Source organism: Hyaena hyaena, unplaced genomic scaffold (assembly GCF_003009895.1).
Source record: "Hyaena hyaena isolate Hyena2069 unplaced genomic scaffold, ASM300989v1 scaffold_1029, whole genome shotgun sequence".
Classification (NCBI taxonomy): domain Eukaryota; kingdom Metazoa; phylum Chordata; class Mammalia; order Carnivora; family Hyaenidae; genus Hyaena; species Hyaena hyaena.
The window spans coordinates 476544-503302 of record NW_024081661.1 but is presented as its reverse complement, the minus strand read 5'-3'; the positions used below and the strand labels follow the sequence as shown (position 1 = coordinate 503302).

At 34.3% G+C, this 26759-nt stretch overlaps 1 pseudogene; it reads right to left on the bottom strand.

Moving 5' to 3' along the window:
• Window positions 1-262: 262 nt before the first annotated feature.
• LOC120223696 overlaps window positions 263-26759 on the bottom strand; it is a 98991-nt pseudogene continuing 72494 nt past the window's right edge.

Here is a 26759-nt window from a genome sequence, read left to right as displayed (position 1 = left end):
CTATAGGATATAATGGAGAGATCTCTTAGTATTTCTATCACCACTTATTAAACCTACTTTGGGGGCTATAAACAGCTGTTAAAATTCATTGTACAATAAATACCTCTTTTCTTCTTTTTCTTAAAATTCCATTTATTACATTACACATAGCTAGACTCTCTCCTGAGCTTCCCAAAGGACTACTCAAGGAGACATCAGTGGCAAACTTTCACTTAATCCCTCAAATATTTAAAGTATCTGAAAGCTCTTTTTTTTCACTTACTGAGAGCTGCTGCTGTTCAGCATTGACAGTGCAGGTGTTTTCCCTCTTCATGTTGTCATAATTAGAAAACTCTAGCTCTGCTGTAAGGAAGTAGGATTGATAAAGAACCCTTTTGTCAATAAATTGCCTTATGAAGTATGTCTGTATAAATGGGAAAAATGTCAATAATAGAATGCCATTAAAAACTAAGGGTTTGACACCTGAAACTAATGTAACATTGTGTGTAAACTACATCAATTTCTTATTTATTTTTTTAAACATCAATTTAAAAAAAAACTCACACAAAGGGCTTGAAAAGACTATTTACATAGTTTAACTATTTTTAAAACTATTTACATAGTTAAATATGTAAATTTAGTGGTGCTATATGCCCTAGAAACAAAATCCCACTTAGATTTCTTCCTAAATCCAAAAGACTTAGTTGGATTTCAGCTTCTGTGTATATTCAAAGTATCCCCTGGGTCACTTGCACAAACTGTTGCTAACTGTCCTAAGGCAATCTGACCTGTGCCTCTCTGAAGTGGGTTTTTTTTTTTTTTTTTTGAGATAAATACTAGCTTCCAAAAATTCTCGAGATGAATAAGGGTTAGCTATGCTCCCACTTCCATGCTCCTGGTTTAAAATGCAAGGCCTAACACCAAATCTCCCTCCTCAAACAGATGGTTATGAAACAAACATTTACTAGCAAGCTGTTGGTAAAGTTCCTGTACTTTGTTTTTTTGTGATAGACCCACCTTACTAAAAAGTTTACTCAGGGCAGATATAGAAAATTTCCATAGGCAAGGTTCTGTGCCTTACAGTTGACATCTGGCATCAAGAAATCTTCCATGACTGGTCACCAAGACAGTTCAAGGATGAAAGCTTGTGATCCATATCTGAGAGGAAAGCCAAGAGTCTTCACTGGATTCTTAAACTATTTTTGTAAAAAAAAAAAAAAAACAACACTTAAAGCATTTTTCAGCTCATGCAAAATAACCTGCATACGTTTAGTTTTACAGTCTTATCCCGTCTCTAACATTCATCATGCCATAAACAGAATGCTATCTTTACTGATAAAAACTCATTTTTGAGCATTCATCATGCTGATTGGCAAAACATTGGATTTTAATTGAGAAATGGATAGTGGTTGCCCTGTGGATCATGTATGTGTGTGCTGACCTAACTTGCACACATATAATATATCAATAAGAGTTAAGATATATATTCTAAAATAATGATTACAAAAAACATCCCCAATTTTAAACAAAGAGAATGTGATTTATGGTGCTATAAGGCCGAGATAAAAAGGCTTATTAGTTAGTTGTAATATATCAAAGACTAAGAAGCTTGAATCTTAAGTTGTAAAACTCTGTGCTATTTCATGATCTCATGTGTTGCTTGTAGTATTATTAAAAACATCAGAACTCTGGAATCTATAAGACCATGGAATAATCTTGAGAAACTCTCTAACTCAGTTTTTTTGCATGTTAAAAGGGTCGAAGTTCTTGCCTTGCAAAGGTATTGTGAGAATTAGATATTAACAGGATGGTGTTTAATGCTTTGCTTGGCCCCACAGTGCCCAATAAAAGATGTTTCCTTTCCTTTTGCATTGACAAAACTGAAACAGCACCTGATAATTCAGAACACAGAAATGTGCTGCTAAGTACCTACAGAATAAGATATGGTTTCAGAAAACTTTATAGGTAAACACAAGAAAACAGCCACTTAGAAGTTCTTTTTAGTTGAGTAAAAGTCATAATTTGTTTAATTTGGGGCTATCACAAAAAAAAAAAAAAAACTAAACCTGAGAGCTGTGTTTTTCAATGAACTCCAGTAGAAGTAATCATGTTGCCTCTAAGTCTGAAGGGTTTGAACCACAGTGAACTGGTGTGGTACTCCATTATAAAATGGCTTAGGGTTTTATAAGGCTTTTCTCACTGATAATTTTATTAGTAATAATTATTTTATCTTGTATTTTATTATCCTAGAATTACTTGTATAACAAAAGAAAATTATTATTTCCCTTTACTTCTTTCTTTTCCATTTTGAAAATTCTTTAAAGAAATGGGACTTGAAGAACGCTGATTGTTAATAATTGAGAAGCTAATGTTTGCACCTGTGTCTGAATTGATACATATAAAATGTGAATGATACTGCTGAAAATAACAGTCATTAGAATACTTGCATAATTCTTAACTCTAAAGACGTTCTTTCACCTCCATTAAAAAAAACAACTCAAACGTTTGTCCTATCTAGAAATACCCTCTTAGAAAAAAAATATCCATTTCTTTGAAGAAATCTTTAAAATAAGAGGAAAAACGTCTGTTACAGATATACAGAGAGCCACTTGGACCTGCCCAGGGATTTGGGTGACTTCTCCTCTGAAAGTAGAACTAAAATTTTTCTGTAATATAGGCTTGTTTAAAGATAGTGTTTAACTCTTTACAGTACATAATTATTAAATAAAAATTACAAACTTCATACTACCAGATCACTGCAAATTAAGAATTTCGCTTCAATCTTGAAACTATAGGGTGTGTGTGTGTGTGTGTGTGTGTGTGTGTGTGTGTGTGTATGTGTTGGGTGGGAAGAGGGGGAGTGGTGAAAAACATAGAAGGTTAAAATGTATCATAGGTTACGGGAGAATTTAGAGTGTCATTTGATGTGCAGGTTACCTTGGAATTTATTGGGCCTCAATTATATTCTGCCTTTATTCTTTACAGTCTGGCAAACCTCTAAACTAGATTATAATGAAATGAATACTAATAACCAATAATTACTGAGTACTTACCAGGTATCAAGCACAGTTCTGAGTAGTTTTCTTGGATTACCTTATTCAATCTCAATATTAGATTTAACTGAAGAATATCATAAGTATGATCCATTGATGCTTTTAAATTATATTTAGATAAGCGTTTTGTCTCACATTTAAATGTGTTTCCTCTGTGTGAAGGAACATCTCATCCAATCAAGGATGGGCGATAGCATCCCCAATTCCATGCTGTTTAAGAAGTACTTGCTCTAAGGAAACAATATGCATTCGCAGTGGTGGGCAGACATGCTCAGTATTGATATTGGCTTTTATTTCTCTGCAGCAAAATGTCAGTAAATAAAAAAGGGCACACAACTTAAGAGACGGAATTCTCTTCTAACATCAAGCAATTCCTGACTATGACGCATAAAACCTGTCACAGTCCTATTTCCCTTTCATTGTTTTGATTCTATAAGAGTTGAGAATAAAAATTAGAGAGTAAAAGAAATTTTACACATTATTATTTTATTTTATCTGTGTCTATTTAGTTCTTTGACCTCATGCCGCCATGCTTTGAGAAATCTCTTTGATTAAGCTAATCAAAGTAGCTAGTAATACTACTTAGATTCAAGCTACATAGGCTGGAGGGTTTGAACCTATTATTCTTTTTGGGCCTTTCCTGTGTCTTTGTAAAATGAGAAGATTGATATCTTACCTGTTTGAAGGCCACTGGCTGTCTCCTGATGTATAGTATGTACACCATCTACTTTATTCAATAGTAACCTGATAAAGAGATGTTTAAGGCCTGACATAATTCAATAAATTAGCTTGCTAGGTTTTCACCCCCAGTAATTTAATAATACCAATGATTTGTGATTTGTTTCAACTGAAATGTTTATTAGATCAATGCTGAGGTTGTAGTGGGAGTGTGTGTGAATCAGAAAGGATTCAGCTAAGTCTCAGTGACAAACTATTTAGTTACATATTTCAAGTTTTAGGAATGATTTTTCAACCTCTCAGTTCTTACATTGGTTTATATTAATTAAATGCTCTTGCATGGATTTCTCTTAATTGATACAGTCCCTAGAAAATAACACAAACTAAGTTTCAATGAAAACTTTTTATTATATAAGCATTTTTCTCTGATTAAATGTGCATAGAAGTCATAATAGCAATTCTCACCTTATTAATAAAGCATGTTATCATTTCACTTAAGTACACAAAGTGAAAGAAGAAATGTTTGTGAAATTTTTCGAAATTTTAAAAATTGAATAGTCTCTATAATTAATTATAAATTATTTTCTCTCATATTTTCTTTATCACACCCTTTCTGTTTCTGCTTCATTATAGCCTTTGTAAGATCCAGCTAATCTCACATATTCATACCTGCTCATCTCTAAAAGCTAAGCACCATCTGGTTCTTAGGACTTATCAGGCATCAAACAAAATTTATAGAGGTGATGTGTAAATTTCTCCATTAACACAGATTTTCTTTTCAAAAGTTATTAAAATTAACTTTTGACTCTGATTCTTTAACACACCAAATCAACTTCCATTTATTTTATCATCCTCATAAGCATAATTTTCTTTCCACTGCTTTCTACCTCTTTGCTATTTGTCTTTCGGAAAGGAAAGTTCTATTGAAATTTGTGATGGTAGCTTATGGCTTTGCAATGGACACAGATGCAATAAGGTATAGCCTCTCCCTTCAGCCTGCGCAGCCTGTTGGTGGAGCTGTAGGAACCTAATTTTGTCAAAAACTATGGAGACAAATGTCTATTAGTCACCCTTTCCCTAGGAGCATCAGAACCACGTGAGTTTTGGTGCAAGAATGGGAAATATCTGAGGCAGAGATGAGGTCATTTTCGTAGAACTTTGAGTGAGTTTATTTAATACATTTAGGTGCTTAAATTCTCTGTAGATAGAATGAACAATACAGCTGCACAAGAATCTCAGGATTTACCACAGCAGAACAAGATTTCTTCTTCAGCTGACATATACCAGTTGCTTCCTGTATAATGTGCTAAATGCTTTACATGATTTCTCTCCTTTAATTTAACTCCAAAACTTTATGAGGCAATTGTTCATATTGGCATTTGTAAAGCAGAAATTTGATACTTGGAGGAGTTAAGTAACTGTCTCGTCCCTTAAAAGTCTCAGATAATAAATTATAAAGCCAAAATTTAAACTCATGTGTTGCTGACATCAAAACTCCCACTCTTTTTTTTTTTTTTTTTTAATGTTTATTGATTTGTGTGAGAGAGAAACAGTGTGTGAGCAGGGGAGGGACAGAGAGAAGAGGGAGACTCAGAATCTGAAGCAGTCTCCAGGTTCTGAGCTGTCAGCACAGAGCCTGACATGGGGCTCAAATCCACAAGCTGTGATCATGAACTTGAGCCAAAGTCAGACGTTGAATGGACTGAGCCACCCAGGCACCCCCTAAACTCTCAGTCTTAACTGCAGTGTTAAGAGCACCTGTCTTTACCTTTAGGAGTCAGTATCCATCATCTCACAGAAATCAAGAAGCCCATTTTGAGCGTTTATTTTTAGAGTAGAGATTCCTTAGTTTTTCATTGTAGTAGAAGAAGGAGAGCCTGGAAACAGTTGGAAGGTAAGGTGAATTTCTGAATTAGTAAAGAGATGGCTAGAGAATATAAGAGCTACCCCAACTGTCCTGAGGGGTCCAAACAGACTTGAGGCTAAACATAGCATTACTGGACCCCCAGGACGAGGCTCTTGAGTGTCAATGTCCTAGAAATGAACACTGAACTTGAGAGAAAGAGAATAGTTGAGTTTATTAGAAATAGCTTGTATACAAGGGAGCCCACAAGAAAGAGGAATGTTGTTCCCTGAGGGGATAGCATTCAAGGCTTATGAAGATGCTTTTTGTAAAGAGTGAGGGTGCTGAGTATGAGGGGGTGTCCTTCAGTCTCATGGTCATTATTTTTTGGTCTTTACTTTTTGGTGGGCACAAGACAATCCCTAGATACCTTTCTGCGTGGTTGACATTATGTTATGGCTCCTGGAAAATAGAAATATTTGTGCAAGCAGGCTTTAAATTGTTGCATTTAATTTTACACAAACAACCATTACTCCCTAAGGGCTGTTATCTCTTGTTTCCAGAAGGAGATGTTTGTCTTTAAGCCTACGGAATCTTTTCACCCTTGTCTCAGACCAGTGGCTTTACAGGAATTAAGTTCTCCTTCCTTTTCCTATAGTCTGTCAGTAGTATTCTATAATTTTTTGACGATATTGCTTCCTATAACTTAAACAGCAAGGTAGATATTCTGATATTTCTGTCACTTGCATGTGTATCTGCACAGATACAGTTTTGCCACCTGACCAAATATTGCATGGCAGCTAATCTTGTTTGTGGAACATGGAATTAAAGCTGTCAGTAAATGATAGTAGTGTGTTAAATTTTAGATTAAGGATAACACTTTAGTAACCTTTAGTCACTAAGTACATTACCAGCAAAGCCTGAAGTTCTAAGTTCAAAATTACAGTCTATGGAATTGGTTGTTAGCAACATTAAGAGCCAACTGGAGGGCTCTGTTTGCAGCCCACTATGATGTCCTTTCACTTCTGTGGAACCTCAGGTCATATTTGAGACTGAATTCTTGAAGCAACCCAAACTTCAGAGAATAATGCTTAAACACAGTTTCAAACTATTGCACAGGAATTTCCTCAAAGCTTGCTTTCAAATGGTTCATTATTTGATTCCTTTTTGTGCAAGGATATTTATCACTTCCCACCATTCTGCCACCATCTGATCCTTATCTAATTGGATAAAATATATCTTGTTGATTCACATCTCAAGGAGACTGTGGCTAAAGATACACAGAATAACTTGAGCTAGGAAAAATTTCCCATAATCCATATGGGTTATATATGTTAGAGGAAAATTGTCCATGCTAATTTCAAGGTATGCCCCAAGCTATTCCTCACACTATTTTCAGTTATGGAGCCATTATTAGTTAAAATACTTCCGGGCAGAACTAAGTGGAATCAAACAGTATGTTCTGGCTTGCTTTGCTGACACTGTGCCCTTCTGCTTTCTCTGCTGGGGATCTCTTACCACATTGAGGGGCATTTTGCTTGGCTTCCTCTGCTTCACCCAAACTGTAGAGTGAAAATCACATGCACCTATATTGCCACTCTTCCTTCCTTTTCATGAATTCAATTAAACAGTGAAAAGAATTGATTTGAGTTTGAACTCCAGCTATATGACCTTGAACAAATACTCAAATTCTCTGATACTTGATATTCTCACTAGTAAAATAAGTTACTACTGCTCATTCAGTTTTTTGCCATAGTTTTTTGGAACATGTTCCTTTCAAAACAATAGCCCGAAAAATTTTCCTGGAAAAGAAAGTTTCCAGGTAGAACAAAATTGAAAAATTCTGAATATCATATCTTCATTTTTATGTATCAAAATGACATTATCATATTAATGATTCTGAGAAATACTAAAGTAACTCAACCTTTCCCAGAAATTTTGATTATATAAGCTGTGTATTTATTACATATTAACCTGCTACAGAACTAGCAGACCATGGAATGCACTTTAGAAAAATGCCCTTTTAAGGACTAAAAAACTCTAGTCTAGATCACTTTGCTAAATTCTAGTGTCCTTGATATCCTCACTTAGGTGTCAAGGACACAAGTTGTTCAGAACAGAAATCCCAATTTTCTCCCTAAACCTATATTTTATGTAATCATTCTTAGCCCAGTAGACTTCATTTCCACCCTTTGGCTCTGGTCAAAGACATTGAAGATGTTCTGGATTTCTCTCTTTGTCTCCTATGCCATATGATAATCATTAGGAATCTTACTGAAATGTGCAAGGAATCTGGCTCATCACCTACACCATCATCACCACCTTTGCCCAAGCCACTCTTAAGCAGATTAAACAATGATCTTTGTATCGGTTTCTGTGTTCCTGCATTGCCCTTGCATTTATCCTAGGTTATCATGTGAGTCATACTATGTCCCTCTTCTGCTCAAAATTGTCTAGCACTTTTTTAACTTATCCAGAGTCAAAGCCAGTCATGTCGATCCCTCAAAAGTTCTTCAAGATTTGCCCCATTGCCTTAATTCTCAGACCTCATTTTCTGCCACTGTCTCCTTTGCTCCCTGTCTTCGAGCTACAGTGGTTTTTGGTGATTTTAAAATATGTAAGGCATGGCTCCTGCCTCAAGATCTTTGCACACACTATTTTCTCAGACTTGAGTGACTACATATGGAAAAATTGCCTTCTGCAATGCATTTTGGAAAATGCTTTTTAGAAGAGTAAATATTAATCTGGATATCTTCCATGAGCTCATACATCTTTCCTGTTCATGTAAAACATCCAGGCTAATATTTCAGTGAAAGCTGTCAAAGCCATTCTATTTAATAATGCAGCTATAAACAACTCCATCAACCACTGCATTGTCTTTTCCAATTTTTAAATTTATTTTTCTATAAAGTACTTATCTATTACACTACACATTTTTATTATTTTCCATCTTTCTCCACTGGAATATAAGGAATACAAGGCCACAAAATTTCATCTCGTCAATAAATAATGTATCATTTAATAAATAATATTTTATATGGAAACATAACTCTATATTATTATTAACTTTGACAATATTGATGCTATTATTTTTGTTAACCTTCCTAATGTCTTCTAATTGCTAATAAAATGTCCTAAAAGAAAACCTAAACTTTTAACTTAGAGAAGTATATGTAATATGTTCTTAATTTTACAGAAGAGATATCTGGAAATCTGTGTGTGTGTGTGTCCCTTTTATTAGAGGGAATGTTGTCATTATATTCACCATACCCAGATAACTAAGAAACAGAGAGAGAGAGAGGAAGATACATGTAGGTATTTTCTAAGACAATATAGATTACTGTGTTTCTCATTTCCATCTCAGCCATCACTGTAAGTGCCTTTAACATCCATACATGACATAGGTTTTATCTACTACAATCATTATTTCCTTCTGATCCCTCACCATTATTGGTCAACATCCATACTTTTACTAACCCTTGAGTAGGCTAGTCAAGGCAATCTAGGCTTTTTTTTTTTTTTTTTTTTTTTGGTAATTATGCTCAAAGTTCTTCTAGGCACTACATATTTAATCAATTTCAAAGCTACTTCAACATGACTGTTACAACAGCATTTTACCTTTTAGATATTGTAACAATATCTAAACAACTGGTACGTTATTATATTCTTAAAATCAACAGCAAGGCAATTCCACTCTACTTATTCACTTAAGTTCAACAGAATGTGCATTAGCATTACTAAAAGGTAGAAACAAAGCCATTACTCATCAAAAAGAGAACAACATAGGGGCATCTGGGTGGTTTGTTAGGTTAAGGGTCAGACTTGGGGGAGAAGAAGGGGAAAAATAGTGGGGGAGAGGAAGGGAGGCAAACCATGAGAGATTCTTGAATGCTGAGAAAAAAATGAGGGCTGATGGGGGTGAAGGAGAGGGGTAGGGGTGATGGGCATAGAGGAGGGCATTTATGGACATGAGCACTGGGTATTATATGGAAACCAACTTGACAATAAACTATTTAAAAAAAAAGAAAAAGTAATTTAAAAATTTTAAAAACCCAAAAAAGTAGTGTGGTAGATATGAAAAAATAAAGGGTCAGACAACTCAAGTCATGATCTCATGGTTTGTGGGTTTGAGCCCCGTGTTGGGCTTGCATTGACAGCTCAGAGCCTTGAGACTGCTTCAGATTCTGTGTCTCCCTCTCTTTCTGCCCCTTCCCCACTCATGCTCAGTCTCTCTCTCTCTCTCTCACAAATAAATAAACATTAAAAAGATTTATATATAAAAAAGAGAACAACCCAATAATATCAGAAATATTCTTGCAATGATATATCATACATTGATTAGAATAGGTAAATTACATCTATGTGTTTCAATATGGACAAATCCTAGAAATTAATTGCTTAAAGACACAAAGCAAACTACAAATTTTTATATATATAGGAATATATGTATGTATAAAATACTATACTGTTTCAAAATAATATTAAAACATGCCAAGCAATATAGATAAGAAAATTATAAAGATACTCAGGCAATGATAAGCACATAATTCAGGCTTGCGAATTTATCTGGGAGATGTGTGGAGGAAGTGATACTGAGCACACAGTGAGGCTTCAACTGTTGTGGGGAAGTAATTTACATGCATATTACATAAATTGCTTTTTACACTCTTAAATGTTAGCCAATAAAGAGAAGCATCATTGGATGAAAGGGGATTTTACAGGGCTATCACTTTGAAGAAGAAATGAAGGCTCTAAGTAGAGTGGAGTATATTAAAAAAAATATTCAAAACATCATTAAATCTCCCCCAGATTCAGGGATCATAATGCAAGAGAGAAGGCTGGATTGCCATCAGGCTGCTCTTTACCAACTGCTCTGTAAATAGTTATAAAAATTCTTAAAGTCCTCTCTCATTTATTGGCATCGATCCTTTCTTTATGGCATTTTGTAAAACACTTATTTACATGTTGCACTTATACTCCAGGGGCTAATTTTGTGAACTTCAGAACAAAATTAAATATGTTGGAAGATTATGTAAGCTCAAATGCTGTATTTAAATGATTGAGAGCCACTAAGGCAAAATGTCAGCTGTATTCACAATGCTTTGCAAGGAAACTAGTTCCATATAATAGAAAATATAGCCCCGGACCTGTATCCCATTAAAATGTAAATAGACAGGCATCCCAATATTTTTCTTGCAAACTTTTTTTCATACCAGTCAAGCTGTACTTTCTGCACGAGGCTGTAGCTAAAATTGTCTTGTTGCACATCTGCATTGTGATTACTGCAGGTTTTAACATTTGATGCCAATAGAGATGAAACTCACATCCAGAAATCCATCTGGAGAAAAGTGAGGGTAAACTTTTATTCCTTATATTGTGCATTGTGGATCACCGGATCAGATCCAGAAAGTTCACGTTGATTTGAACCAACTTGAAAAACCTACTAAAAGGAAAGAAGAAAAGGGATCAATTATTTAGTTACTGTGAGATGCTTTAGATGGTGTAGGCAACACTTACATATCTGAAAGTTTCTTTACTCCTGAAAGACACTTCATTATAATGAAGCATCTGCATGCATTTACTGAGAAATTTCCTCTCGTCAGATATCATTATGCTTTCTGAGAGGTAGGAGAATATGAAGGTTCTTCTAAACCAGCAGCACAGTAGTAATACAGCCTGGCGTCAGATCAGTGCTCAGTCACTCATAAACTACATGCGTGACCAAGACGTTAATTCCCTCACCTCTTGGAGTTTATTTTCATCATGTAAAGTGGGAACAACAAACATGTCTACCATGTGATATTTTGCACAGATTGGATAACAGAAAGTACCCAAGATGATATTCTTTGACACACTAGGAATGGAAAAGTCATAGTTATTTTTAGCTTTAGCCTTATTATTTTAAGGTGGACCTAAAATGTAAAGAAATACAAAAAGCTTATCAAATCATAGATCTTTATTTTATGTATGTAAAATATATTTTTATTAAACTGTTATATATAAGTTACATATATTTAGTTATATATGCAATTATATATTTTTAGATATATAATTATATATTATACTATTATTGATGTTTATAGGAACAACCTCTTTTTGAAAAGTATTCACAGAGCAGTCACCTCCCATCTCATCCCAGCCATTCCCCTGCCTTCTTCCCTTCATTCTCTGAAGAAACAGACTTTTCTATGTCACAGAAATAGCACAGAGTTATTTGAATAATCTTCACATTTCCCCAAGTGAGAAATCTCTTCCCATCTCTGAATTTCTATATGTCAACTTTTTAAAACATTTAACACTTTCTTATTTATAGTATAAATATTTGTGTTTACTTATTTTACCCACAATAGTAGCTTCCAAATTGTTTTGACCGGTACTTTCAGTAAGAAATACTTTTAACAGGGTTATCCAGTGTACACGTGCTTATCCTTAGCATTCATCCTGGTCTAATATGTTTGATTCCCTTCTGCTGTGTTCCATTCTAACAGTACACCATTAAACCCATCTATTCTGTCTAATCCCAATCTCTTTTATTTTTCTCCACCTGTTTAGAACTATAAACTGGTATCCTAATATATTGTATCTTCACTCTATTTTATATTTTTAAAATGCTACACTGAACTTCTAAATGGATTATGTGCTCAGTGAATTTGTGATCATTGTCTGTACAGCATTTCCTTCCCCACATTGAGTTAAGATCCATGTTGGACTCTTTTTGCATCTTCAGTAGTGGTAAGCATGATACTATTATATATTACGTTTAAGTACATAATATTATACACATACACATATTAACTTGGAATACACAGACAAATATACTAATTCCAAATCTAAAGTTAATCCCTAACTCAGAGTTATAGGTTTGAGCAAAAGTATTATTCTCTATTAGAAGATTTACTAAGCTGCTCTATGGGTTTTTCATCATTAAGAAGTTATCTCAAATAGGGCAGCTGGGTGGTTCAGTCAGTTAAGTGGCCAACTTTGGTTCAGCTAATGATCTCATGGGTTGGTGAGTTCGAGCCCTGTGTCGGACACCTCAGAGCCTGAAGCCTGCTTTGAATTCTATGTCTCCTTCTCTCTTTACCCCTCCCCTGCTCATGCTCTGTTTCTCAAAACTAAATAAATGTTAAAAAATTATATATATATAATATATAAAATATATTTATATAACATATAATATATATAAGAAATTATCTCAAATATATAGAACTTGTAATGGAGAAAATGGTTTGAGAGGAAAAATTGGGATAACAAATGATTATTCATATCTTATCAGTATATAATCAGAGTTGAGGTTAGTGAAAGAAGCTTGATTCCTAGTTATGGATTGAAACACATTTCTTTTGATTAGCCAAGATTTTCAGTAGCTCTGCTTTATTAGGATGGGGTGGGGTGAGGTAGGAATTGGGAAGAATAAGTGAAGATAAATGAGAAAATTTTTGCAATTTATAAAAAAAGATTCCAAGTGATATCAGTAAAGACTTACCTTTTCTTTAGCTTGTCGTACTGACATAGTATTTGAAATAGTACTTATATCATATTTACATTTTTTGTTTGAAACAAGGGAAAATGCATGCATTATCCCCAAGGGTTGAAGAAATGGATTCACCATACAAATCGCAAAATGCTGTGCAGATTAGATTCCAGAATTCTAATTATGTTTTAAAATTAGACTACCCACAAAAATGATTTTAGAAAGCAATACACACACATACACTCATGCAGAATAAAATTGTCCTGATTTTATTTCTCTAGGATGCATTCTGAAGGTAAATAGAGGGTACCGTTGAGGACAGATCAACCAGGACAATTTTCTGGAAACCACATAAGTACTTTCTTCTCAGAAATTGTTGTTAAAAAAATTATTAAGGCCACTTCAAGTATGATGGAATCTATTTGTACGATCTTCTGTTTTTGTTGCATAATAACCAAGAAAGTTAAAATCATGTATCATGAATCATGTAATTGGTAACATTACAATGGAGTTATTTAAGAAGCTGAGTACTAAAAGACAGGTAAAAGAGAAAGAAAAATAACCTTAGTTGAAGCCCTTTCTTCCCTTATAATTCTCTATTTGTAAAAGTTTTATGTGGTGACTTAATATTTGCTAAAGATAGAGATTATTTTGAGTCTCACATAACTGCCAAACATCTGGGCAAAGCTGTGACCCATTAGGGATGATATTTAATGAAAGATGAGCTATGAATATTATACTAATTTGGGTCCCACCGATGCCAAGGTCAGCGCCTGAGGGTAACAGTACCAGACTATTCATCATGTTTTGTCTTCACGGGTGGCCTTGTTCTCTGATGAAAGTCTTCAGTTCAGTGGACATTGCTCATGACTGAAGGGCTCAAACTGAATCAAATGACGGATCAGTTGACTTCATGTCTACATTCAAAAAATACCCCCTTCAGAGAAACAAAATCAAAGAAGTGAAGAAACTCTTTTATATTCCTCTTAGAAATTTTTTCTTAATTAATAATAAATAATTTCTTAATTAATTCTAATTAAGTCTAAACATGGCATGCTAGAAACTCATGAACTTTTCTTTCAGTAGGATGACCTTGCAAAATATATTTTCAGAGACTTCCTTTTGAATCACTGATCCACTACCCTTTGTATTTCTAAACTATAATTCTTGTAGGAGAAAATTGCTTAGTGTAGTGTTCTGGGACGAGAGCTTTTGACCACCACACTGCACACTGTATTCAAATGGAGAATACACTACAATAGTAGATTTGGTGCTAAAAACTATGCCTGAATAGGAAAAAAAGAAAAAAGAAAATTACAAAGTATTCTAAAATATATACTATTTAAGCAAAACTTTCTATTTTCAGAAGATAGGAAGATTTGATTATATGAGAATATAATGAATTTTTACAAATGCATTTACATTTCTCACTAACATTTTACAGAACTAGAATGAGTTAAAATGTCATGTTTTAATATCTATAATTACAATTTCAAAAAGCAACTATAATAAAGCTTGAAATAAAATGATTTTGTTTCAAAGCTAGAACTGATTATCTTCAAATGGGTCATTTCACTTCAAATAAATATTTAAGTTTAGGGACCTCTGTTTACTCATCTCTAAAATAAATACAATGCTGTCTCCCTCACAAGGTGACATCTTTTTCATTTTCTCCCAATCTTGACTTAGCCTACAGCAGTAATAGATACCTACCTTACTGTACTACACCAGTCAATGTGGTAATGGGGTCCAAGGCTAGAGGTTGCACTTTTAGAACCAATTCTGCACTTGCAGATAGGGTCTGGAGTTAGTTTGGGACAGGGCCTTCCTATATCAGCACACACAGCCAATATTTCTTTTTTACTGTAACATGTAAGTTATTCTCATTTAAAAGCTTTTTAAAAAATCAAATTATTTAATAGAAATAGATTTTATATACTGATTATTAACATCTTTCAGTGTAGCTATATTCCAAGACCGAGAAGCTCACACCCTATGGTATAATTCTAAGCACAATTTAAAATGACATTGAATATATTATTACAGTAGATAAATCAGGTAGAATTGAATTTCAAATATCACCAAAGATATATGATAAAACTGATATAATCTGATCTATTAAAATTTATACCTTATTTTATACTTCTGTCCATGAATAGTTTTTTGCATATTTCTAAGGGTTATATAAATGATACAGAGGTTGTGTTTTTCTTGGCTTTCTGATGCAAGCCCTCCATATATGAGACTTTATACAATAACATAATTACCTTAACTTTTACTGTAGGAGCAGATATATGTACCTAATTTCAGTCTTGAGTACTCTAATGTGATTGTAGGATTATAGAAATATAACACATCTACTTTAAAGGATAAGAGGTAGGAGTGCTTGGGTGGCTCAGTCACTTGAGTATCCAACTCTGGATTTCAGCTCAGGTCGTGATCCCAGGGGTGTAGGATCTTGACCCACTTAGGCTCTCTGCTGAGCACGGATCCTGAGGAGAAATCTATTTCTGTCTTCCACTGCCCCTTTCCCCTATTTGTGTGCTCTCTCGCTCTCTCTCGCGCGCGCGCTCTCTCTCAAATAAAAACAAAAGAATAAGAGGTAAAGAAAAACTTTCCTTGTATTATGCTCTTATATTTTCTCTTTAGTTTTTAGGTGACAGCGTTCTGTATTGTCAAGTGGATAATATATAACTAAGTCTAAAATACATCTTTAAAATTAAAAATTTTCTTCCAAATTATAATTAACATCCAGATTGATTTCTATGGCTAAATAGAAATGGCTTTTTCTTTTAAACATCACACGCTTATTTATTTCACAAGTAAGGATCTTTTTATGAGTTGAGTAAGAGGCAGCTTACTAGTTACATATATATGAAAAACATACCAGCACTATTAAGAGGAATGGTGAAGAAGTATATAAGATCTTTCCTGTCTGCAGGTCATAGTCAAAGACATCCACAGGATAGGACAGGCTGTCAGTGTAACAGCCTGTTACAGGTGCCTGTGGTCCAGGGACCAATTCAAAGCATCGAACATATCCACTTGGTCAAAGCACTTTTACTCATGGGAGTCAGGAAAGAGGGTGTATAGGGACCCCTGATGCCCCTCCAAGAACTGCCACGACTGTTTCTTCAACCACGATGCCAGCAAGATCAACTTTCCCATTGTTGAATCTGTTGCTTTTCTTATCTTTACTGTAGCCGGAACAACTGCTGACTGACCTTCCCAGCTCAAAGTACAGAACTTCAAGGGCACCTGGGTGGCTCAGTCGGTTAAGTGTCTAACTCTTGATCTTGACTCAGGTCATGATCTCATGGTTTGAGCCCTGCATCAGGCTCTGTGCTGACAGTGCAGAGCCTGCTTGGGATTCTCTCTCCCCTCTCTCTCTGTCCCTATCCCACTCTCATTGTCTCTCTCAAAATAAATAAATAAACTTAAGAAAAACAAAGTACAAAACTTTGTTCCAATGGTGGGGACATAGCCCCCTGACTGGCGAAGAGCTACAGAGATGATGGCAGCATCCACAGTCACTTGCTGCATGCTGAGCGAATCCCACTGGCAAACCTCGTTGCCAATAATATCTAAGAAGAGCAGAAAGTTGGATGCCCCCTCCCACACTGGGGACTCACCTCTCTGGCAGTTCTCTCTGGTAAAACACACTCAATCATAATGGAAGTCGTTGTGGGAGAGATTTTGGTACTAGTGACCCTTCAAGAGAGCTGGACCCTAAGTAAATTTTGAATGCTTGTTTATGTGTCCTAATAAGTCTTAGATTTAACTTTCATATTCTGTTTTTATAGACATACCTCTAAATAATGATTGAACCCTCTTGTATTATATAGTCTTAGTAGTGCCTTTCAATTCCCTTATGGTCTACTCTTTGATTTATTAGATTTTGCATGTAAGAAATCTATTGAAATTTTAAGCCTGCTCAAACCTTTCTGCCTAGGTTAATTCTTTGAATTTTTGAGTTACAAAGGCACTTTACCAGGTCTCCCCTGTTAATTGTATTTCTTGTCCCTTCTGGCAAATTCAGGATTAATTTCCCAATAACATGACTATGTAACATTCTACTTCTAGAGGAACTCTATTTCTACTTTAGAAGCAGAGACAGTGGGCATTAATTTTGTACCCAAAGTGGGTATTAATTTTGTACCCAAACAGGCTGAAGGTTGTGTTCTATAACTACCCTTATTTGTTGACTGGGGAACTTTGTGCTGGGAATTCCTTAATGTGTGTGTGGGGGGGGGGGGGGGGGGGCAGGAAATGATTACCTACCTGGTTGTAATGGAAGAGTGTAAAATATTCACATTCAGTATTCACCAATGAGGAAGGCACTGAAAAAAATAGCCAAGGGGTTGATCTATCTATCTGCTTGCATCTACCTACTTAAAAGCTTGCAACAAGCTTGGTTCTTTCTATCTGCTTAAAAATCTTTGTCCTTATGTAAATTTTTTCTTCTGAAAGCCCTTTTCTTGTTGTTACCATGGGGATTACATTTTAAAATTGCCCAAGTATATACTGTTAAATAACAAAAATTCAACTGAGTAAATTTTAAAGATTGAATCGGCTTTATCAGTAGATGCATGAATGAGGCAGCATCCCATTCAGCAAGTAGAGGGGAGGTCCAAAGGGCTACAGAAAAGGAGCTTTTTAAAGGCAAAGGGGGAGTGGAAAAAGGAAAATTTTTAGAGAAGAATTTATTGTGTTAGGCATGATCGCCCTCCTAAGGGGAAAGGAGGGGGGAGTCTATCTGTGATTTCCTAGTGGTGAACAGAAAATACCCATGTTAATAGGTTAAAGATTACATTTCTTGGGGTTGGAACTGTAGTCGGGTTAGGTATTAAGTCTTGGTTTGCTGACTCCAGACCTTAATCTAAGGGAATTTTGGGCCTATGGTTTTCTGTTTATCATTTATCTATCTATCCATCTATCTATCTATTATCTATCTATCTATCTATCATCTATCTATTCATCTATTATCTGTTTTTCTATCTATCTGTCTATCTATCTAATATAAATGATAGATAGATATTCATTTATATTTTTGTAGGCTGTCTCTTTGCAGAGACCTGGCTGGGGAGGGATAGGGGGTGTGGATAGGTAGCTTATTGTACAGAACCAAAATTGCCCCAAATTAACCACAATTTACTGTTCAAATCTTCTCCTGGAGGCTGCAAGTCTTCCATAGACTCTAGAATTCCTTACATCAGACAGATTCTGCCATGCAGTTATTGTCTAGATGGGGCAACATATTTCTGGTACTTCCTACTGCACCATTTTCCCAGAGTCCTCTCATGAGTTTCTTTTTAACACATAGGTTTTGAAGATGTTATAGCACAGGCAGTAGAGCTAAGTTTCAAGAAGGAAGTTGACTATACAATATAGTTTAAATTATTTATCTAATATTCACTGATGTTGATTACCTAATCTTGAGAGCAAGGAATTCGTTTCCTTTTTAAAATATAAGAAAGGATGAAAGACACTGCTAAAAACAGTATTACCAGCTTTTAGACTACTTAGATATGGTTTCTTATGAAAGCAATGTGGGGCACAGCTGTCTGCAGTATTGATGTGGCTTTAGACCATACACACAGAAAATAAAATGAACAGCATGCAATTCAAAATGTGATGGGTATATTAACCGAATGGGAAAAATTAATGACACTATTCAGGGACTCCAAAGAGTCTAAAGCCCTCTGTTTCATCTCCACATTCAGGTTACCAACCATGCACTTCAGTCCATGTACTACCTTCCCTTAGTCCTCTCAAAGAGCTGCCAGCCACTGGCTTCTCTTTGATAAATAGAAAGCAGTTGTCTCAAGGATGGCTATTAATCTCCTCACAAGATGAAAGTAAGCGTGAAAGCTGAGATATGCTTTGTAATTAGTGATTCATGCATGCCTTACCTAAGAAGAAAAGATCTTTGAAGCAGTTTCTGCTTGGAGGATGGATAAGTTTTAATTGATACATAGCCACCTTAAGAAACCAGGACATTCCAAAGGGAGTCTAAACTTAATCAAAGCTTCCTTTTTAGGGTAACTATCGCCTAAAGATGTACATTTGTTTAGATTTCTTATTGTGTTGGATTATAGAGAGGAAAAAACAACCCAGTTTACTCTAGGAGGTGCCCACTAACAGAATTCTTTCTTCTTGGTAATTGTTTTACCTACTTTATCTACTCAGCTCTATTTTAGGGATAAAAAACTACAACATAGTGTTTTAGGTTTTAGAAAATGAGTTTCTTTGAAAGAAATAGTATATGTACCTCAAATTGTGAGGTACAATTCCAGTATTTTACAATATTTTGAATATGAGATTCCCTTTATTGGCATGCGTATTATTTCAAGTCATTTATATTATTTTAACATCCATCAATAGAAAAAATAATGATCCAAAATTTCTGTGAAATAATAAAATAATGCATTTTATTAATCAAAGTAACAGTCCCATCTAAATGAAATTGAGGGAGTTAAATATGTAACCTATGATAATGCATAGCACATGCTAAAGTCTCATTAAATACATTTTTCATTATTTTATACTTACAAAATTATAAAATGGGTAAAATCATATCTAATCCACATCTTTTGCATATGAATTCAATAATACTTAGCAACAATTTAGTACCTCTCTTACCAAACCCATAAGCAGAAACCCACAGCCTTCTACAGCAGAACTTATAAGAGACAAGTATAAATTGAGGAGACCTTTCCTCTGAGAATTTCAGAGTACTTTATGAATCTGTCTTGATGGAGATCATTTGGAATGCCTTTGTTTCCCTGTGGTTTTATCAACTGTTTCTTGAGGTTAGCCAACCTAGATTATGACAAAAATATTGATTAATTAAATCTCATAAATGTTTAATGACCAACTACTTTGTGTAAAACTCAGAGGTATTGTTATTACCTTCATGGAACTTTTAATCCAATGGAAATAGATGAAAGCTGAAACTACTAGTTATTAGAATATAGATTAAAAAGAATTCAGTGGGAATACAAGGGAAGGGGAGATTAATTTATACTAGTTAATCAAAATATTGGTATATGGTTCCTTTATTTTTACTTTTATTTATAGCTAATCAAAATATTAAAATTATTAACTTCATGGATTTGATGGTTACATATTATTACAGTGCATCAGATTCATACAAGATTTTTTTTATATTTATTTATTTTTGAGAGAAAGACACAGACTGTAAGTGGGAAGGGACAGAGCCGGGGGGACACAGAATCTGATACTCTGAGCTGTTAGCACAGAGACCATCATGGAAGATTTGAACCCACAAACTGCAAGATCATGAAAGTCAGAGGCTTAACTGACTAAGCCATCCAGGAACCCCAGCTTGCAACAAGATTTAAACAAAAATGTGGTACGAAAAAAGAGAAAATTCCCTAGAAAGTACAGCAAAAGCTTTAGAAATCTGAGAGGTTTTACCTTTCTTAAAAACAAAACAAAACAAACAAAAAAACCAAAAACAAAAGTAAAAACAAAAACACCTTAACAAAGCACTTTGGCATCAAACCTAAAAAAATTATTTGTAAAAACAGATTATCTAATTGTTTTAGCACACTCTTCTACTTGGAGGTAGAAATCTTTGTTTAGATTCGCTAAATCAAAAATAAATGCAAAATTGCCCATAATTTGTAGCTAAATTAAGTATCCAATTTATATTAAGTGATCTTTTGTGTTCTAAGCCCTCAACTATTCTTTTCTAACGTTTTGCCAGCATTTACATATCTCTGATAAAAATGTCTTGGAGTTTATTAAGAGGTTCCACTTAAAAATAATATTTATTTCTTAATGCAATATAGAATTCTATACTTTGTCTAAGAAATTACTATATTGCATGCATATATGTGTGTGTATACTGTGGTATTAGCTCATTCATTATATGACTCACTTTCCTATTCCATTTTTTTGATTCATTGATGAGCTTAATATTGACGTATAAGGAGGAAACAGTACTTCTGCAGTGACTTTTATTATTTTTTTTACACAGTCATTTTCATTTACTCTAGTCACAAAAATGGAAAGGGATTTTGTTTTTATACTTTGGGGTGCTGAGTATCAATTTTTGATCAAGAATATTTGTAGATTCTATATGCTTTTATATCTCTTACATAAATGATCTAATATTTCATATATCTAAATGATATGGTTATTTAAAAAATAAAATAAATGATATGGCTATTATTAAAGTACAATTTTACTTGAAAGTAATCCTAAATATATAGTAGTTTTGGTCATTTTACATTTTCTAAAGTTAATAAGTACTGAAATGTCTGTTGGGTACACATATGGAAAGCTGTGAATGTTTTATAGTAAACAAATCCTTAACTATGCAAAGCATGGGACAATCATCCAAGTTTCTTTCTTCTAATGGCATTTTTCAAAGCTTTTATGCAGTGTTTGTTTCTGGGGGGAAAGGAGGGGCTGAAGTCTCATTCTTCATTCACTAGAATGTTCTGATCAAATCTTAAATTCACAAGATGGACAAACAAATTAAATCCTTTCTAGAAGAAGTGGGCATTCATTTCATATGAAGCTTAGGACTCTAATCTCAGGCCTGCTATCAAGCTACAACGTACTATTAGTAAAATAGTAAAGAGAGAGTGGTTTATTATATGTTTTTAGAACTCATGTAAGATGTATTCTAGATCTCCTAATCAGGGCTACTCTTAATTTTAAAACTCTGAAATTTTACAACATGTGTAAACCTAGGTGCCCTATGTGGTTGTTAGGGTTGCAGTAATTAAACCCTAATGCCCTGCCTGCTGCACTTAAGAAGTTGGATTAAAATACAGATGGCACTTGTCATCCAATTCTTTTTACTTCTCATCTTGAAGTTTAGTTGCACAGATTGGATTAATCTTAAATATATATTAATAACACACTATTATTATTGGAACGTACATGCCACTCTCTTAAGACTCATTAGCTGTTTATTTTTAGAAAGACAATTTTTGAATCCACCATCCAAACCAAGAGGTAGAATATCCAAAGGTTTCTATTATAAGAAAAGTTGGAAAAATACAAAGCAAAATAAACCAGAAAAATACATCTATGTGTGAAGGCAGCAAGAGCTACTGAGACATCTGAGACAGGAGGTGCCATAACTCTTGAAACAGGAGAAATTTATTGAAATAAACCCAAACAACACACTTCACTTTTCTTCTTGGAGCCCGTTATAATCTTACATCTGAAGAATTCATGTTAGTAATATTTTAGTATGAGATTGTCGGTAATCAATTTTCTCTCTTCATTCTGTTGACTAGCAACATTGCTATCTGTGTTCACCTATGAATAATATTTTAACCTGGGATAGAAGACAACCAGTGTAATTCAGAGAAACTACACAACTTCTGGCAATTTTGTAAAGTAAAGGAGAGAAACATGGAATTTGAGCCTGGCTACCTTAGCAGACAAAACTTGTGTAACCAAGATCCTCAAGAGAAGTGATGTCCAGAGAAAGTTGAGCATGACACTCTGCCTGGCTTTCTCCTCACATTATTTTTCAATTCTTACTCTACACTGAGACAGATGCTAAAAATCCTAGTGGAAAGCAGCTAAGAAGCTTAATGGAACTTCTGACAGTCTCACAATGCTGAATATTTAGTTTTTTTTCCTGAAAATCAGTGTCAGTTCAGGACCTGGCAAGGGATCAGCCCTGAAAGAGATCAAGCATTAAATGTATGGCAAGCAGCCTCCAGTTAGCATGGTTGATTGTGGACTGAGGTGATCTTCCCCCACTGCAGAAGCCTGAGACATGACTGAGTGAATGTTCTCTGGAGGAAGACAGCATCCAAAGCCTCTATCACGTTTCATAACCCAGCGTGCCACACACAGTGAAATGCTAACAGGCAGTCTAAGAAAAGAGCTAGTAAAAACATTTGATAACAGAAACAGTTTTAAGGTGACCCTGATTCTGAAGTTTTCAGGTATGAACTTTAATATAAAGATGATTACTAGGTTAAGAAAAGGGAATGACAAGATGGAGAACTGTACCAGGTTACTGGATTATATATTCAAATGGTAATTTTAGAACAGAATGGAAGAATACTGTGAAATTAAGAAATTACAGATGGGTTTAGAAGCATACTGGAAAAACTGAAGAGTTGACTGGTGACCTGAAGCATGTTAGTAGAAAATATCCAGACTGAAAGACAGACAAGCAAAGCAAAACAAAACACAGGAAGGGAAAGGAAGGGAAGGAAAGGGAGGGAAAGGGAGGGGAAGGGAGGGGAAGGGAGGGGAAGGGAGGGGAAGGGAGGGGAAGGGAGGGGAAGGGAGGGGAAGGGGAGAAAGGAAAAAGAAAGAGACAGAAAATGGTAGAGAAGGGAAAGAAGAAATGAAAAAGGGAAAAAAAGGATGACAGAAATGCAAGAAATTGTAAAAATATACAACTTAGCAAAAGTATTATCAGAAGAAAAAGATGAGATAGAACTGATACTCAAAAAGATAATGGCTAAGATAAAAGACACTAAGCCACATATTCAAGAAGCATAACAAATGCCACTTAGGGTAAATAGAAAATCAAACCTATTTTCATTGTTGTAAAACTGCTAAAAATAAAAGACAAAAGGAATATCTTAAAAGCAGCAGTGGAGGAAACATGCATTATTTTTGAGTGAGCAAAAGCTAGCAAAGGCTAGCTTACTAATTATCAAAAAGAGGAAAATTGCATTGTTGAAAAGCTGATATAAAATAACTAACTACTTAGATTTCTATTCCCAGTGAAAATATTATTCACAGGTAAAGGCAGATAGCAATGTTTCTAGTCAACAAAATGAAGACAGAAAATTCATCACCAACAATCCCATACTAAAATAATACTAAAGTGAATTCTTCATATGTAAGAAAAATTATGCCAGATCAACTATGAAAATGATAATCTTTCTCTGTAAGAGAAAGACATTCATTTAATTTTTTATTTTTATTTTTGTTCCAATATAAGTAACATACAGTGTTGTATTAGTTTCAGGTGTACAATATAGTGATTCAACACTTTCATACATTAATCAGTGCTCATTGTGTTAAGTATACTCTTAATCCCCACCTCCTGTTTACCTAATCCCTCACCCACCTCCCCTCTGGTTGGTTACCATCAGCTTGTTCTCTATAATTAAGAATCTGTTTCTCAGTTTGTTTCTATTATTCTTTGTTCCTTTGTTTTGTTTTGTAAATTACACAAATGAGTGAAATCATATGGTATTTGTCTTTCTCTCACTGACTTACTTCCTTTAGCATTACACTCTCCAGATCCATCCACATTGTTGTAAATGGCAAAATTTCACTCTATGGCTGGGTAATATTCCATTGTCTATACATACACCACTTTGTTATCCATGTATCTACCAGTGAACACTTGGGTTGCTTTCATATCTAAGCTATTGTAAATAATGCTGCAATAAATATACGGGGCATATGTCTTTTCAAATTAGGGTTTTTATATTTTTGCAGGAAATACTACAAGTGGGATTGCTGGATCATACTGTAGTTCTATTTTAAATATTTTGATGAACTTCCATAAGTTTTCCATAGAGGTGGCAACAATTTATTTTAAATCTTCTTTGAATGTTTGTCATAATTCACCAGTAAAGCTGTCTCATCCTGGGCTTTTGTTTTTGGGGAGGGTTTGACTAATAATTCAACTTCCTTCCTAGTAATTGGTCTATTTAAATTTTCTATTTCACTGTGATTCAGTTTGGGAACATTGTATGCTTCTATGAATGTATACATTTCTGCTGGGTTGTCCAGTTTGTGTATGTATAATTGTCCAAGTTGATGGCATATAATATTCCTTAGGATCCTTTGTACATGGTATCAGTTGTGACATCTCCTCTTCCATAAGGAGATACTTATTTTTTAACATGAGTGCTTTAAAAAAGCAATTAGAATTCTATCTGTTCCACATGTTAAATTAAAATGAGAATTAAGTTGGAGTATTTATAAGGAAAAGTTTTACCTTAATAAATATACCTAATATAGTGCTCAAAGCTATGAAATCTGATTGCTTTGAGTTCCTTTTTTATTCTATTAATTAACTGCCTCAACTTATTTTTCCTAGGAAAAGGTTGAAGAGAAGAGGGGATGATCATACTAAGGTAAGAGCACAATTGTCTGATAGTTTGTATTTTCTAACTCAAAGTAAAGATAAAAACTGGTATTTAGCTAACTTTGGCTACCTTAACTTACAATTTGAAGTGCTAACCTTTAGGCTTTCTTCAATTACTGCCTAGCATATATTTAAAGTCATTGTAAACTACCATCAGAAACACTTGACTTCTAGTGGTGACACTGTGTTTTTTTTTTTTTTCAATATGATGTCTATTCTAAGTGAAATATAAAACTACAGTAACAGTGTTTCCTTTCCTTGAAATCAGATTTTCATTATAAAGTTGACCTTTAAATGTCCCATTTTGTTAGGCAAACAACATTATTTGAAATTAGTCACAGGTTTTTTGTTTTGTGCAAGCAAAGCTTGATTACAAGCCTTTCTATAAAGCTTCTATTCAGTTTAATAATTCATACCTTTCTGCTTATCAGCTTTAGAATTCTGAAGGAGGAATTTGCCTATAAATCTTTCCCACTGCTGCATTTTATTTTAATGCACAGCAACAGAACACTAACATAATTGGTGCAATCTGTTATTTACAGATATGTGGTGAGACGCAGGTGGCAAACTCTTTTTTAGTGTTGTAAGGAAAAGTAAGACCTTCTTCACAACTTGAGTTATGTGAATAAATATCATGGCTGGGTTAGGATGGCAGCCATTGTCACAAGGGGTATTCTCTCATTTCTGCAGTAAATCTTTTCCATATGGAACCCTTTTCAATTCTACTCTATACCAGAATACTTAATGTTAAGAATATTTATTTTCTAAAAAGTGGACCCATAAAGGAATATTGCTGAGTACAGTCTTACACAAATGTCCAGAATAAACTGGCTTATGATTTTTGTTCTAATAAAAATCTTCTATAAATTCTTTCTGAAATCTAAAACACACCATACTTTTTGTGCGTCAACCATAACTTCTAAGTTTAAAACAGTACAAAGTAAAGCTCTGACAGCTGCTTCATTGGCCATAAAAATCTTTGCTATGTATGTATAGAATGGAACATTTTAAATGAATATTCTAATAAACAATTTTTTTTTGAAAAACAGCTTCTAAAAATAAACTCAGTTGAAGGCTTGATACTCCAAGTCCACATTCATTAACTACAATCCTAGGGGCCAGATAAAATTTAGAATTTAGAACTTCTTTTATTTTCTAAAGTAATATGGTTATATATTGCACATTATATACAATTCTATTGCCCTGGAATTGTGGGATAATTATACAAAGAGGCTTACTTTAGTTATATCATGATTTGCATCAGTTTTCCATTATTTGATATTTGGGGTTTGGAAATTATAGACAAGTGATTATATTCTTTAATATAAATAACTTGCTGATACTCTAGCAGAGCCACAATTTTTTTTGTAATGTTGTTATGTTGTTGTATGATGTTGTCATGATGTATGATGTTGATCTACATCAAGTGTTGAGAACAATGAATGGAAGTTATAAAAACTCAAATGATACATGTTGAATAACCATATGGGCAAATTTTCAATTAATTCTCATTTGTTCAATTCAGTTATCATTTGTTGAGTATAAAGCATTATCCAGGGATCTGGGGAACTAAGGTCATATAATAGGTTACATGACAATAAAATAATATAA